The 17,465-nt window shown below is 42.8% G+C and overlaps 1 long non-coding RNA gene across 1 annotated transcript; it reads right to left on the minus strand.

Annotated features, from left to right (window-relative positions):
• Positions 1-14,346: 14,346 nt before the first annotated feature.
• On the minus strand, positions 14,347-16,391 carry LOC135521621 (uncharacterized). Its single transcript, XR_010452595.1, has 2 exons — positions 15,846-16,391; positions 14,347-14,666 (listed from the first exon to the last, which is right to left on the minus strand). It is a non-coding gene; the product is annotated as an uncharacterized LOC135521621 (long non-coding RNA).
• Between the last annotated feature and the right edge of the window lie 1,074 nt (positions 16,392-17,465).

The following is a 17,465-nucleotide window of genomic DNA, read 5'->3' on the forward strand; positions in this document are numbered from 1 at the left end:
CGCAGTGGTGGGTGGTATATGGGGCTTTGGTGACAAAACAGATGGCACTGGAATAGACTGCATCCAGTTTGCTGAGTAGAGAGTTGGAGGCTATTTTGTAAATGACATCGCCGAAGTCAAGGATCGGTAGGAAAGTCAGTTTTACGAGGGTATGTTCTGCAGCATGAGTGAAGGAGGCTTTGTTGCGAAATAGGAAGCCGATTCAAGACTTAATTTTGGATTGGAGATGCTTAATATGAGTCTGGAAGGAGAGTTTACAGTCTAACCAGACACCTAGGTATTTGTAGTTGTCCACATATTCTAAGTCAGAACCGTCCAGAGTAGTGATGCTAGTTGGGCGGGCAGGTGCGGGCAGCGATCGGTTGAAGAGCATGCATTTAGTTTTACTAGCGTTTAAGAGCAGTTGGAGGCCACAGAAGGAGTGTTGTATGGCATTGAAGCTTGTTTGGAGGTTTGTTAATTCTTATGGCTGAGATCCCGTTACCGGGAGCGATATAACAGCAACCAGTGATAGTACAGGGCGCCATATTCCAAGGAACAGAAATCTCATCATTAAAATTGCTCAAACATACATGTATTTTATATCGTTTTCAAGGTAATCTTGTTGTTAATCCCACCACAGTGTCCGGTTTCAAATAGAATTTACGGGGAAAGCACCACAAACGATTATGTTTGCTCACCCTCAACTCACTAAAATACACAGTCAATTTTGCCAGACAAAGAGAGAAAGCACATATAGAGATAAAATGAATCACTAACCTTTGATAATCTTCATCAGATGACACTCATAGGACTTCATGTTACACAATACATACATGTTTTGTTTGATAAAGTTCATATTTATATCAGAAAATCTGAGTTTACATTGGAGCATTCCATTCACTAGTTCCAAAAACATCCAGTGATTTTGCATAGCCACATTGTTTCAACAGAAATACTCATCATAAATGTAGATGATAAAATAAGTTATACACATGGAATTATAGAAATACCTCTCCTTAATGCAACCGCTGTGTCAGATTTTTTTTAAACTTTACGGAAAAGAAACTCATGCAATAATCTGAGACGGCGCTCAGAACAATAGAAAAATTAGCCTCCATGTTGGAGTCAACAGAAATCAGAAAACACATGATAAATGTTTCCTTACCTTTGATGAACTTCATCAGAACGGAATCCCAGGTCCACAATAAATGCTTGATTTGTTCAATAATGTCCGTTATTTATGTCCAATTAGCTACTTTGGTTAGCGCGTTTGGTAAACAATTCCAAAGTCACAAAGCGCGTCCACTATAACGTGACGAAATGTCCAAATGTTCCGTAACAGTAAGTAGAAACATGTCAAACTATGTACTGAATCAATCTTTAGAATGTTGTTTACATACATCTTGAATAACGTTCCATCCAGAGAATTAGAATGACTTCAAATGACCGGTGGAACACAGGTCCTTCCCTTGTGAACGCGCATAGTGAAAGCATGGTCAACTCATGGCAGTGGTGACTATTTCCTGTCTCATTCGACCCCCCTTCACATTAGTCATCAGACAAAGTTCTATTGACTGTTGACATCTAGTGGAAGGCGTAGGAAGTGAAAACTCATCCATATCTAGCTGTAATTTCAATGAGAGCTAGGTTGAAAATCTGCCACCCCCAGAAAAAATCCAAACAGGAAGTGGAATTTCTCAGGTTTATGCCTGCAATATGAGTTCTGTTATACTCACAGACATAATCCAAACAGTTTTAGAGACTTCAGAGTGTTTTCTATCCAATACTAATAATAATATGCATTTGTTAGCAACTGAGACTGAGGAGCTGGCTGTTTACAATGGGCACCTTTCCATCCAAGCTACTCAATACTGCCCCTGCAGCCATAAGTTAACACAGTGTCCAAAGAAGGGCCAGAAGTATACAGAATGGTGTAATCTGCATAGAGGTGGATCAAGGAAACACCCGCAGCAACATCGTTGATATATACAGAGAAAAGAGTCGGCCTGAGAATTTAACCCTGTGGTACCCCCATAGAGACTGCCAAAGGTGTGGACAACAGACCCTCTGATTTGACACACTGTACTCTATCTGAGAAGTAGTTGGTGAACCAGGTGAGTCAGTCATTTGAGAAACCAAGGCTGTTGAGTCTGCCGATAAGAATACGGTGATTGACAAGAGTCAAAAGTCTTGGCCAGATCGATGAAGACGGCTGCACAGCACTGTCTTTTATCGATGGCGGTTATGATATTGTTTAGTATCATGCGCGTGGATGAGGTGCACCCATGACCAGCTTGGAAACCGGATTGCACAGAGGAGAAGGTACGGTGGGATTAGAAAAGGTCAGTGATCTGTTTGTTAACTTGGCTTTCGAGACTTTAGAAAGGCAGGACAGGATGGATATAGGTCTGTAACAGTTTGGGTCTAGAGTGTCACCCCCTTTGAAGAGGGGGATGACCGCGGAAGCTTTCCAATCTTTAGGAATCTCGGACGATATGAAAGAGAGGTTGAACAGACTAGTAATAGAGGTTGCAACATTGGCGGTGGCTAATTTTAGAAAGAGGGTCCAGTTTGTCTAGCCCAGCTGATTTGTACGGGTCCAGGTTTTGCAGCTCTTTCAGAACATCAGCTATCTGGATTTGGGTGAAGGAGAAGCTGGGAAGGCTTGGGCAAGTAGCTGCGGGCGGTGCGGATCTGTTGGCCGGGGTTGGGGTAGCCAGGAGGAAAGCATGGCCAGCTGTAATGAAAAGCTTATTGAAATTCTCGATTATCGTGGACTTATCGGTGGTGACAGTGTTTCCTAGCCTCAGTGCAGTGGGCAGCTGGGAGGAGGTGCTCTTATTCTCCATGGACTTTACAGTGTCCCAAAACTGTTTGGAGTTAGAGCTACAGGATGCAAATGTATATTTGAAAAAGCTTGCCTTTGCTTTCCTAACTGACTGTGTGTATTGGTTCCTGACTTCTCTGAAAAGTTTCATATCGCGGGGACTATTTGATGCTAGTGCAGTACGCACAGGATGTTTTTGTACTGTTCGAGGGCAGTCAGGTCTGGAGTGAACAAAGGGCTATATCGGTTCTTAGTTCTTCATTTTTTGAAAGGGGCATGCTTGTTTAAGGTGGTGAGTAAATTCCTTTTAAAGAACAACCAGGCATCCTCTACTGACGGGATGAGGTCAATATCCTTCCAGGATACCAGGGCCAGGTTGATTAGAAAGGCCTGCTCGCAGAAGTGTTTTAGGGAGTGTTCGACAGTGATGATGGGTGGTCGTTTGACTTGCGGACCGTTAACGGATGCAGACAATGAGGCAGTGATCGCTGAGATCCTGATTGAAAACAGCAGAGGGGTATTTGGAGGGCAAGTTGGTCAGGATAATATCTATGAGGGTGCCCATGTTTACGGATTTAGAGTTGTACCTTGTGGGTTCCTTGATAATTTGTGTGAGATTGGGGGCATCCAGCTTGGATTGTAGGACGGTCCGGGTGTTAAGCATATCCCAGTTTATGTCACCTAACAGAACGAACTCTGAAGATCGATGGGGGGCAATCAATTCACATATGGTGTCCAGGGCACAGCTGGGAGCTGAGGGGGGTCTGTAACAGGCAGCAACAGTGAGAGACTTATTTCTGGAGATAATAATTTGTAAAATTAGAAGCTCGAACTCTTTGGGCATGGACCTGGAAAGTATGATAGAACTTTGCAGTTCTATCTTGACGGAAAATGTTGTAGATAGGGATGGAAATTTCAGAATATTTGGTGGCCTTCCAAAGCCAGGATTCAGACACGGCAAGGACAGCAAGGTTGGCGGAGTGTGCTAAAGCCGTGAGTAAAACAAACTTAGGAGGCTTCTGATGTTAACATTCATGAAACCAAGGCTTGTATGGTTACAGAAGTCAACAAATGACAGCGCCTGGGGACACACAGGGCCTGGGTTAACGTATACATCACCAGAGGAACAGAGGAGTAGGATGAGTGTACGGCCCAAAGGCTATCAGAACTGGTCGAATAGTGTGTTGGGAACAGAGAATAAAAGGAGCAGATATATGGGTGTGGTAGGAGGGATTCAAGGTATAATGTAATGACAGGGGTATGGTAGGGTGCGGGCACAGTAGAGGTAAACCTAGGCATTGAGTGACGATGAGAGGTTGCATCTCTGGAGGCACTAGTTATGCTAGGTGAGGTCATCTCATGTGTGGGAGGTGGGACAAGAGAGCTCTCTGAGCCTGAGTGGGGCTAGGGGGCTCCGCAGTAAAATAAAACAATGATAACTACCCTAAACAACAGACCACAAGGCACATTGACATTAGAGAGAGACATAAAGCGAGGCATAAAGCAATCACAGGTGTTGATTGGGAGAGCTAGCTAAGACAACAACGGGTAAAATGGCGATGAATGGGCAGAGAGGGTCAGTTAACTACACACAGGGCCTGAGTTCGAGGCTGAGGTATGGTGTTCTTTGGATGCAACTCAGTATTTTCCACCATAATTTGCAAATAAATTCATTAAAAATCCTACAAAGTGATTTTCTGGATTTTCTTTCTCATTTTGTCTGTCATAGTTGAAGTGTACCTATGATGAAAATTACAGGCCTCTCTCATCTTTTTATGTGGGAGAACTTGCACAATTGGTGGCTGACTAAATACTTTTTTGCCCCACTGTAACTCTTACTCTGGGGAATAATTGAATACCTATTTGTGGGAAAATATATATTTTTTAAAATTATATTCTGATGATGTTTAGGCCAGCAGAGAAGGCCTTGCTGGCCCTGATGGCCCACCACTGGACTATAACTACTGTTCCCTGAAGGAGGGAAACTAGATACAACATACTATTAAATTCACGCCTCGCTGGAAGCCCCGCCTTCACAGGTGATGAGCGTGAGGCTCGGATTTATTTCTTAAATTGAATACGGCTCTTCAGCGACCCAGGAATGGGTGGGGCTAAACAGGTGTTGTACCTCGTTTCCCTCCTTCGGGGAACAGTAATTAGAGTGTTAGGTTCTAATTTTTCAGAGAAAATAACTCACGGACACTAGAGAAGCTTAATCAAGTTTAATTCTTCCCAAAGGGTCGTTACAGCTGTAATTCAGACAGAAACATGTTATCACCAACACAAGTATATACATTGGGGAGAACAAGTATTAGAGACACTGATGATTTTGCAGGTTTTCCTACTTACAAAGCATGTAGAGGTCTGTAATATTTATCATAGTGTGAGAGACGGAATCTAAAACAAAAATCCAGAAAATCACATTGTATGATTTTTAAGTAATTAATTAGCATTTTATTGCATGACATAAGTATTTGATACATCAGAAAAGCAGAACTTAATATTTGGTACAGAAACCTTTGTTTGCAATTACAGAGATCATACGTTTCCTGTAGTTCATGACCAGGTTTGCACACACTGCAGCAGGGATTTTGGCCCATTCCTCCATACAGACCTTCTCCAGATCTTTCGGGGCTGTCGCTGGGCAATACAGACTTTCAGCTCCCTCCAAAGATTTTCTATTGGCTTCAGGTCTGGAGGCTGGCTAGGCCATTCCAGGACCTTGAGATGCTTCTTACAGAGCCACTCCTTAGTTGCCCTGGCTGTATGTTTCGGGTCGTTGTCATGCTGGAAGACCACGCCACGACCCAATTTCAATGCTCTTACTGAGGGAAGGAGGTTGTTGGCCAAGATCTCGTGATACATGGCCCCACCCATCCTCCCCTCAATACGGTGCAGTTGTCCTGTCCCCTTTGCAGAAAAGCATCCCCAAAGAATGATGTTTCCACCTCCATGCTTCACAGTTGGGATGGTGTTCTGGGGTTGTACTCATCCTTCTTCTTCCTCCAAACACAGCGAGTGGAGTTTAGACTAAAAAGCTATATTTTTGTCTCATCAGACCACATGACCTTCTCCCATTCCTCCTCTGGATCATCCAGATGGTCATTGGCAAACTTCAGACGGGCCTGGACATGCGCTGGCTTGAGCAGGGGGACCTCGCGTGCTCTGCCGGATTTTAATCCATGACGGCGTAGTGTGCTACTAATGGTTTTCTTTGAGACTGGTCCCAGCTCTCTTCAGGTCATTGACCAGGTCCTGCCGTGTAGTTCTGGGCTGATCCCTCACCTTCCTCATGATCATTGATTCCCCATTGATGCCCTCTTGCATGGAGCCCCAGACCGAGGGTGATTGACCGTCATCTTGAACTTCTCCCATTTTCTAATAATTGCGCCAACAGTTGTTGCCTTCTCACCAAGCTGCTTGCCTATTGTCCTGTAGCCCATCCCAGCCTTGTGCAGGTCTACAATTTTAGCCCTGAGGTCCTTACACAGCTCTCTGGTCTTGGCCATTGTGGAGAGGTTGGAGTCTGTTTGATTGAGTGTGTGGACAGGTGTCTTTTATACAGGTAACGAGTTCAAACAGGTGCAGTTAATACAGGTAATGAGTGGAGAACAGGTGGGCTTCTTAAATAGAAACTAACAGGTCTGTGAGAGCCGGAATTCTTACTGGTTGGTAGGTGATCAAATATTTATGTCATGCAATAAAATGCTAATTAATTCCTGAAAAATCATACAATGTGATTTTCTGGATTTTTGTCTCTCACAGTTGAAGTGTACCTAAGACAAAAATTACAGAATTCTACATGCTTTGTAAGTAGGAAAACCTGCAAAATCGGCAGTGTATCAAATACTTGTTCTCCCCACTATATACGCCACTTTGGACACTCCTTCTCTCCAATCCTTACATCTCCTGGTTCCACAGGAAGAGGGTGACAGGATACTAAACCCTTATTACTCCCTTCAGGGGATCTGACCTGACCTCCTGCCCTTAACCCCTCCTTTGCCTAATCAACAGATGTCCATCCGCTTCCCCTAAACCAATCCTGTGATCTCCTCCTGTCCACCCAGCACATTCCACAGTCACTCTGTCTTTCTACAGATCTCACTCCTTTATATACTCTGTGTCTGAACTAGCATGTCTTTAATATCTCAATGTTCAAAGTTTATAATCCAACAATAGTCAAAGTTACATTCCCTTTCAGTCTGTCAACTTCAGTAAAACATACTGTCGAAAATACAATCATTCCCCATGCCGACCCAAACGGATACTAAATTAAACGGCCCCGGGCAGACCACCCAGACCTTACCCCGCAAGATGCATCAGTTTTGTCAATTTATAAATTACCCTTTGTTTGAAAACTCCTGTCAATGTTGAGTAAGGACACACATCTAATTACGCATATAGAAGTAGGACTAGTCTACCTGGCCTGCGTGCAAATGTAGGCCTATAAATGTGCCCATTTGGGGATGTCTGATAGTATCTCTGTCTTAACGCACCACCACTAATGAGCTGTGGAGCTTCTCAAAGCAAATGTTTCTTCACCTCAAACAGCAAGTAAACTTAGTCTAATCAAAATCAATTGCATACGACAATAGTTCCTCCAAGTATTTTCGTAAAATATTTCCACTCGGCATGAAAGGGAAAAATGTAATGCTCCAGTGGAAATGTCATAAAATACCTGATTAATTCTTATCCTTTGCACAAATAGCCGACAGCTGTTTCTGTCCCAAACTCACTGGCGCGGGAAACTCTGAGGGCCCAGAATATTTTATACAATGTTGCAAGCTTGCTATCACAAGTTTCAGAGGACCCAGTATGATAGTTGATACAATGTTTCAAGTTTGTTGTAGACAGGCCATGTGCAGCAAATGTGATTTATAGGATATTTTCTACCTGCAGGCTGCAATGTTTTTATTTGTTGGCTTTATGTTGGCTATTTTTACATAGTTGGCAATGGCAATAAAAGTTCATTTTAAATTTGTATCATTTTCATTTAGATTTAGATAGAATATAGATTATTCACAGACAATGATTTTGAGATACTATTATAAATTAAATGAAACTGTTCCACGAAAATGTGCATGTGAAAATCATAACTCGTAGATCGGTAGAAATGGTAAGATACATTGGCACTCCAACTGGAAAAGGTTGCCGGCCGGTGGTGTAGTCAATTATTGAAAACTTCAGGATCAGAACGGCAGTCGGGAAGAGTTTTTCTCCCTCTGGTCAGGTTAAATTGATGACCGGCTCCCTCTAGTCAGGTTAAGTTGATGACCGGCTCCCTATAGTCAGGTTAAGTTGATGACCGGCTCCCTCTAGTCAGGTTAAGTTGATGACCGGCTCCCTATAGTCAGGTTAAGTTGATGACCGGCTCCCTCTAGTCAGGTTATGTTGATGACTGGCTGCCTATAGTCAGGTTAATTTGATGACCGGCTCCCTATAGTCAGGTTAAGTTGATGACCGGCTCCCTCTAGTCAGGTTAAATTGATGACTGGCTCCCTATAGTCAGGTTATGTTGATGACCGGCTGCCTATAGTCAGGTTAAGTTGATGACTGTCTCCCTATAGTCAGGTTAAGTTGATGACCGGCTCCCTCTAGTCAGGTTAAATTGATGACTGGCTCCCTCTAGTCAGGTTATATTGATGACTGTCTCCCTCTAGTCAGGTTAAATTGATGACTGGCTCCCTATAGTCAGGTTATGTTGATGACTGGCTGCCTATAGTCAGGTTAAGTTGATGACCGGCTCCCTATAGTCAGGTTAAGTTGATGACCAGCTCCCTATAGTCAGGTTATGTTGATGACTGGCTCCCTATAGGTCTGTAACAGTTTGGGTCCAGAGTGTCCGCGGCAGTTTTCCAATCTTTGGGGATCTCAGACGATATGAAAGAGAGGTTGAACAGGCTGGTAATAGGGGTTGCGACAATGGCGGCGGATAGTTTCAGAAATAGAGGGTCCAGATTGTCAAGCCCAGCTGATTTGTATGGGTCCAGGATTTGCAGCTCTTTCAGAACATCTGCTATCTGGATTTGGGTAAAGGAGAAGCTGGGGAGGCTTGGGTGAGTAGGACTGCCGGGGTGTTAAGCATATCCCAGTTTAGGTCACCTAACAGAACGAACTCTGAAGCTAGATGGGGGGCGATCAATTCACAAATGGTGTCCAGGGCACAGCTGGGAGCTGAGGGGGGTCGGTAGCAGGCGGCAACAGTGAGAGACTTATTTCTGGAGAGATTAATTTTTAAAAGTAGAAGTTCGAACTGTTTGGGTATGGACCTGGAAAGTATGACATTACTTTGCAGGCTATCTTTGCAGTAGAATGCAACTCCTCCCCCTTTGGCAGTTCTATCTTGACGGAAAATGTTATAGTTGGGTATGGAAATCTCAGAATTTTTGGTGGCCTTCCTAATCCAGGATTCAGACACGGCAAGGACATCAGGGTTGGCAGAGTGTGCTAAAGCATTGAGTAAAACAAACTTAGGGAGGAGGCTTCGGATGTTGACATGGATGAAACCAAGGCTTTTTTGATCACAGAATTCAACAAATGAGGGTGCCTGGGGACATGCAGGGCCTGGGTTAACCTCCACATCACCCGCGAAACAGAGGAGGAGTAGGATAAGGGTGCGGCTAAAGGCTATCAAAACTGGTCGCCTAGAGCGTTGGGGACAAAGAGTAAAGGGAGCAGATTTCTGGGCGTGGTAGAATATATTCAGGGCATAATGTGCAGACAGGGGTATGGTGGGGTGCGGGTACAGCGGAGGTAAGCACAGGCACTGGGTGATGATAAGAGAGGTTGTAACTCTGGACATGCTGGTTGTAATGGGTGAGGTCACCGTATGTGTTGGAGGTGGGACAAAGGAGGTATCAGAGGTATGAAGAGTGGAATTAGGGGCTCCATTGTAAACTAAAACAATGATAACTAACCTGAACAACAGTATACAAGGCATATTGACATTTGAGAGAGACATACAGCGAGGCATAAAGTAATCGCAGGTGTTGATTGGGAGAGCTAGCTGACACAACAACAGTAGGTAAAATGGCGATGACTAGGCAGAGAGGGTCGTATTAACTACACACAGAGCCTGAGTTCGCGGCTGGAGCCGACAGATAAAAAATAAATAAACAGAATGGAGTACCGTGATTAATGGACAGTCCAGCAGGCATCAGCTATGTAGCCAAGTGATTATAGTGTCCAGAGGGCAACAGTAGAAGGAACAGGGAAGCCGCCACTACGCTAGCGACACAGCGTTTAAAGTTAGTAGCCCGGGGCTAGTAGGAGCGTCTGCTCCGACGGAGGCCGGTTGAAGGCACAGCGAATCATTGGCAGACCAGTCGTGTGGTGCTGCGGGGCGCCATGTCGACAGAGAATCCAAGCCAGATGGCGAAAGAGGTATTGTAGAATTTAGTTTGCTAGCCGGGAGATGCGCCTGGCTCACGGCTTTCTGTTGCTAGCTTCGTGGCAGTGGCGTAAGCCACTATAGCCAATCGGTAGCAGCGGTGATCCGGTGCCCAGAGTTTACAGCAAGGATCCGGTAGAGTATTGGGCTCTAGCCGTGTATGAGTGGGGTTCGGGTGAACAGCTGAGTAGGCCGGGAGGTGGGCCTCAGGGATAGCTTCGGTACTGGGTGCCACGGTGAGTGCAAGCTAGCTGTGAAGATCAGAAGTAGTGGTCCAGGGATTACGGCAGGGATCCGACGTTATTGTGGAGAGACAGTCCGATACTGGTAGACTGGCGAGTATTGTCCAGGCGAAAAACAGGGCTGGTATCTGTGCAGAAGGTAAAAGCCGCTAGCAGTGGCTAACAATGACTAAATAGCTTGTAGCTAATTAGCTGGTTAGCTTCTGGTGGTTCTTGAATGTGTTCTAAAATTAAAAATAACAGCGATTCCGTATCACATTGGGTGAGGCAGGTTACCGGAAGGTATAATCAAATTAAAAATCGAAAAGAGATTGAAAATAAAATTGAAATATATACAAAAAAATATGAAAAATACAAACGTACACGAGAGGACGAACAAAAACACGTCTTCACTGCTAGGCCATCTTGGATACTAGTTGGGGACAGCACTAGAATATGATTTTGGGTCTCCCGAGTGGTGCATCGGTCTAAGACGCTGCATCTCGGTGCTTGAGGTGTTACTACAGACACCCTGGTTCGAATCCATAGCCATGAAGTGCTTTGAAAGGCTGGTAATGGCTCACATCAACGCCATTATCCCAGAAACCCTAGACTCACACCAATTTGCATACCAAACACCAATTTGCATACCAAACAGATCCACAGGTGATGCAATCTCTATTGCACTCCACACTGCCCCCTCCTACCTGGACAAAAGGAACACCGATGTGAGAATGCTATTCATTGACTACAGCTCAGCATTCAACACCATAGTACCCTCAAAGCTGATCACTAAGCTAAGGATCCTGGGACTAAACACCTCCCTCTGCAACTGGATCCTGGACTTTCTGACGGGCCGCCCCCAGGCGGTGAGGGTAGGTAGCAACACATCTGCCACGCTGATCCTCAACACCGGAGCCCCCCCAGGGGGGTGTGCTCAGTCCCCTCCTGTATTCCCTGTTCACCCATGACTGAATGGCCAGACACGACTTCCACACCATCATTAAGTTTGCAGACGACACTGATCACTGACAATGACGAGAGCCTACTAGAATGGTCCAAACACACCAAGACAGTCGTAAAGAGGGCACGACAAAGCCTATTCCCCCTCAAGAAACTAAAAAGATTTGGCATGGGTCCTCAGATCCTCAAAAGGTTCCTCAGCTGCAACTGGATGCATCACTGCCTGGTAAGTCAATTGCTTGGCCTCCGACAGCAAGGCACTACAGAGGGTAGTGTGTACGGCCCAGTACATTACTGGGGCTAAGCTGCCTGTCATCCAGAACCTCTGCACCAGGCGATGTCAGAGGAAGGCCCTAAAAATTGTCAAAGACCTCAGCCACCCCAAGTCTAGGACAAAAAGGCTTCTCAACAGTTTCTACCCCCAAGCCATAAGACTCCTGAACAGGTAATCAAATGGCTACCCGTACTATTTGCACTGTGTGCCCCCCCAAACCCCTATTTGACGCTGCTGCTACTCTCTGTTCATGATATATGCATAGTCACTTTAACTGTACATACTACCTCAATTGGCCTGACCAACCAGTGCCCCCACACATAGGCTAACCGGGCTATCTGCATTGTGTCCCGCCACCCGCCAACCCCCCTTTTACGCTACTGCTACTCTCTGTTCATCATATATGCATAGTCGCTTTAACCATATGTACATACTACCTCAATCAGCCCGACTAACCCGTGCCTGTATGTAGCCTCTCTACTGCTATTTTTCACCTAATACCTTTTTTTTGCACTGTTGGTTAGAGCCTGTAAGTAAGCATTTCACTGTAAGGTCTACACCAGTTGTATTTGGCGCCTGTGACAAATAAACTTTGAACTGATCACAACCGGCCGTGATGGGAGTTCCATAGGGTGGCGCACAATTGGCCCACTGTCATCTGGGGTACGCAGTCATTGGAAATAAGATTTTATTCTTAACTGACTTGCCTAGTTAATCAAAGGTTACATTTTTTTTAAATAACAAAAGTGTTTTATGACAAAACGTTGTTTTTTTTACAAATCAGTCAAGGCACCGACTTTGAGAAGGGCATAAAACAGGTTTCACACCAATTCATGAATGTAATTAGGTATGTTTTCACCAACACCTTATAACTGAACTTGTCTGAACTTGATGAGGTCGCTAGGTGTTTGGTTAAGGTTGATACAATAGCTTTCTCTATGAATTTGAGAGTGGTTACATTTCTTTCTTGACCAAACCAAGTCTCTGGGCAGCCATTTTGTTACTGTTTAAAAAATCCACACATTAATCAATCAACCAATCTGTAGTTCAAACACTGTTTTGGTTATAAATGATAGGGTTGGAGAAATGTAACTACTTTCAAATTCATAGACAGACCTATGGATGCAAGGACTGACCATCTATGATACCAACATTATAGTTTTAAGCATGCTGAGGCTAAACAGTGTTGATTTACATTGTTTCTTAGCATTGGAGTAAGAAAAGCTTATTTTGGGTTCTGATGGGGTACAACAGTTGAACTAAGCTCATGAGGCATGTGTTATATTCTTCAAGAATCAATGGCTATAAATAAATACTTTAAGAGTCACAATATGGATGTAGCAATTGCAAATTTCCCCTTTAACACCACACATCAGTTCAACAACTGCAGAGTTTGAGCCACTGTATTTAAGTACATACTCGGAGAGAGGGGTACCCCTACATGGAACTGAACTGGATCAAAGATGGCAGACAGAAATACCAGGAGAGGTGGGTACCCCTACACAGAACTGAACTGGATCAAAGATGGCTGACAGAAATACTAGGAGAGAAGGGGTACCCCTACACAGAACTGGATCAAAGATGGCAGACAGAAATACTAGGATGGAAGCAAATGTAAGGGATTATAAGGTCATAACGAATCAAGCAGAAACATGTACAGTTGACAGGAATGTTAGTTAATGTAGAGACAAACGATTATGCATTTTTTTAAAGGTAAATTAATTTACAAAAATCGCGATTTAGCAAACTAGCTGACAAGATAACATTAGCCAGCTAGCATTGTGGATGTTGTGACATGAGTATGAAATTGTCATTCTGGTTGTTTTAGGGACTCCTGAAATGACTAGCAAACCAGGCTGTCGTTCTGTGAAACAGTGGATGTATAGAATCTAGCTCGGTGAAGAATTTACTGCAAATTGAATGTACAATTTTGTAAGTTTGCCTTGCTGATATTTGCCATGCAGATAGATGAAATAACGTAGCTAGCTATGTTCTTGCTTATTGTGCAGCGGATGATTATAATCCCTGTATGCCCATGGATGTGTAGCTAGCTATCTAGCCGATCTGTATAATGGACCCAAACGTTTGGTATACATATTAGAACCTATCAGAACCAAGCTATGAACGTCAGCTATCATAGCCAGTTGTATCAACTTCAAAACAGCCTGAATGACATTATTGAAGCCTATGGATTGAGTAGAATATAATATCATGTTGTACCAAGGATGCAAGATTTATATACATGTATTTATTACCATGCATGAGATCCCCACATTGTAGACTGTACATTTAATATATTCACTGATCATGTACACTACCTTGGCAAATAAAGGTGCTGTTCAGGTATGAATGTCTTTGAGATTATTTTTCAGTCATATCCATACCAGGACTATCAAATTCCAGTCTTTGAATGATGCTGTGTCTGCATGTATGTATTACAATTTTACACTTCCAATCTTGGTCCTGGGACATCAATGGTTATGCATTGTAACTAATAGACTAGAAACAGGATTTACCTAGTTAATTCATATATACAGAAATATAATGTTCAAAAACACTACACCACACTTCCTATGCATCATGTAAAACCGGTTCATCACAATATCTAATGTCCTTCATCTGCATTGATCTGATAAACACAGGATATGTGGAGTATTTCATCACATTACACTTCATTTCAACCAGTAGAGAATGTGAAACGCTTTATTGAAAAGCTCATTATCCAAATGTTATAAATACAAGTTCAATCTGGACTTCAATGCACATCTTTTGTGCATTTTAAAAACAGAGGAAGAAATGGGAGGTGTAAAAGACAGAAAGGGAAAGAGGTAAGCACATAGGAGCAAGGAAGGCAGCACATGATTAATGAATCACAGTGCGACATAAATATTCTCTCAGTTCATCACAATTACATAATAATGTCTCTAGTCGGCCCAAAGGTTATCTTAAAAGCAGGTGAGGTGGCGATGATGGGACTGGGGGTTGGCATCCTCTTACATCAAAACATGTCTGCAGATGAGAGACAGATGGAGAGAGAGAGCATGTTTAAGCATTGCATTTTTATTTTTTATTCTAACATTGTTAGTCATCAATCAGGAGGTGAAATGCAAAACTGACCTTGGATCATTAACTCTGGGACTACTGCATCTATCTGTATTTCAATGTAAAGCATCTCTTGAATAATACTTCCTGTTGACCTGACCTTGTGACCTCTCACCTCTGATCACGCTGTGCTCTCTATGTAGCCAGTTCAGATGCTAGCCAACTAGCTAGCTCATTTAGCAGCTCATTTGAGTTAGTCTGCACTGTAACTAGTTGTCTAATAATACATCAAGTTTTTTTCAAAATCTATTTACTTACTTACTTGAATAGGTTCTCCCAGCCATGTGGACAATTGGAAATTGTATTTTCAACGTTTTCAGACAATGGATTAATCGCAATAAAAAAATAGTGCACTAACATTACACAAAGTGAACTCAAGCCTGACAGCCCAAACAAAAACCCAAATTCTCAGTCAAAAACATAAGTCATAAGACAGTCTCTCTATTCTCTCATGTGATTTCAGGTCCTCTGACTGGGAAAATGTCTTTTCACAATGAGAGCAGTGGTATATCTTCTCCTCCTGTGTATTAGTATGTTGGAAAGGCTTTTCACCTGTGTTTTCGCTCATGCTTTTTCAGACTCCCTGACCACCTAAAACTGCTTCCACACTCATGTTTTAGGCTGAGCAGAGCTCTACAATAATAGATAATGTCATGTTAATAGGTTGAGCAGAGCTCTATAATAATACATAATGTCATGTATTAGGCTGAGCAGAGCTCTATAATAATACATAATGTCATGTTTTAGGCTGAGCAGAGCTCTATAATAATAGATAATGTCATGTTTATAGGCTGAGCAGAGATTTATCATAATGATAATGTTTATAGGCTGAGCAGAGATTTATCATAATGATAATGTTTATAGGCTGAGCAGAGCTCTACAATAATAGATAATGTCATGTTAATAGGTTGAGCAGAGCTCTATAATAATACATAATGTCATGTTTTAGGCTGAGCAGAGCTCTATAATAATAGATAATGTCATGTTTATAGGCTGAGCAGAGATTTATCATAATGATAATGTTTATAGGCTGAGCAGAGCTCTATAATAATAGATAAAGCATGTTCCTGTTTTTAATCATATCACCTGTCTCCTACTCCTGTTCTTCCTTCAATGTGACAGTTCTCTCCCTCCTTCACTCCAAAAACTACATCCTCTTCTTTCTTTTCCTCTTCTTTTACAGTAACATCCTCTTCTTCTTTCACTCTGAACGCGTATTCCTCTTCTTTCACTGAAACGTCTTTCTTCTCTTCTTTGTCTGTAACAGCCTCACCATCTACTTGTTTTTTTACTGTGACATCCTTCTCCTCTTTCACGACAATGTTCAGTCATAGAGTTTCTTTCTCTGACCAGCAGACCCCCTCTTCTTTAACAGGAGGGGAGAAATTTAGGGAGCTCATGTTCGGGGATGTTAACTAGCTAGTTAGCATTAGCCGACCGCTAGGTACATTTAAGACATCTGCCTGACGAACAGCGTAAATATGAAAATAAATGGGGCAACTAGCTATAAAACATTAGCATGTTTAAAACACATAGGCAAATGTGCACTGAAACAGTCTAAAAAGCTTGAATGTTTAGGCCATGTCGCCAAGCAAGCTACTGAAGTGACTGACTCGCTGGTGTTGTTGAAGTGTCCCGTCCACTAGATTATACGTCACACTGGCAGCATTGTTATCAGCTGACTGGAGTGGGTAACGCAGTATAAGGAAATGATTATTTAATTTCCTGACAAAAAAATAATATTTTTAAAATATATTTCGTTAAATAATAATATTATATTGATACCTCGAAATGAAAGCATGTGTTGATTGATTAGTGAAGATTTGTAATGAATGAGAATTTAAACTTTACATCTAACGCTGCATTTAAGGCAATGTCATATTCATTCAGTCAAATAAACGCTCTGCAGCATAGTTTAACTGTGATCTACGTTCTATGAAAGCTGCTGGCAGAAAACTGCAGAGTAGCTAGAGGAAAACCACTCGATAACTCCTCCTTTACCCACTCCATTGAATAAAGTACCATTTTTCAAATCCCCAAATCCAAAATAAAGAGGATTTACTTCACTGTCCAATCTACCCCTTGTTTCAGACCTGCACCTCTGCTTCATACTGAGGCCCCCAGCTGCAGTTTCACCACATTCTCATTGACAACCCCAACATCTGTCTCTGAAATGGTCCATAATATGAGGTCAACTACCTGCCCCTTGGACCCTGTTCCCACAGGACTCATACAATCACAAATCACTTTCTTAATTCAGGCACTGTGAATAATTCCCTTAACTGCCTCTATCAAACCAACCTTGAAAAATCTGCATGAACCCTTCTAGTCTGGCTCGATACTACAGAATTACCTCTATACCAACAATCTACATGAACCCCTCCAGTCTGGCTGTATACAACTACAGAACTACCTCCCAACTACAGGCGGCTGGTTGAACCTTAATTGGGGAGCCACCTTGCATCTATATCTGCATTGCTGTTTGGGTTTTTTGGCTGAGTTTCTGTACATCACTTTGTGACATCGGCTGATGTAAAAAGGGCTTTATAAAGATACATTTGATGACAAGATGTGGAGACCATCATAGTATAGTAGTGGAGCTAGTACAATAACAAGGTGTGGAGACCATCACAGTATAGTAGCGGTACTAGTAGTGGAGCTAGTACAATAACAAGGTGTGAAGACCATCATAGTATAGTAGTGGAG

The sequence above is a fragment of the Oncorhynchus masou genome, chromosome 4 (genome assembly GCF_036934945.1).
Source record: "Oncorhynchus masou masou isolate Uvic2021 chromosome 4, UVic_Omas_1.1, whole genome shotgun sequence".
Classification (NCBI taxonomy): Eukaryota; Metazoa; Chordata; class Actinopteri; order Salmoniformes; family Salmonidae; genus Oncorhynchus; species Oncorhynchus masou.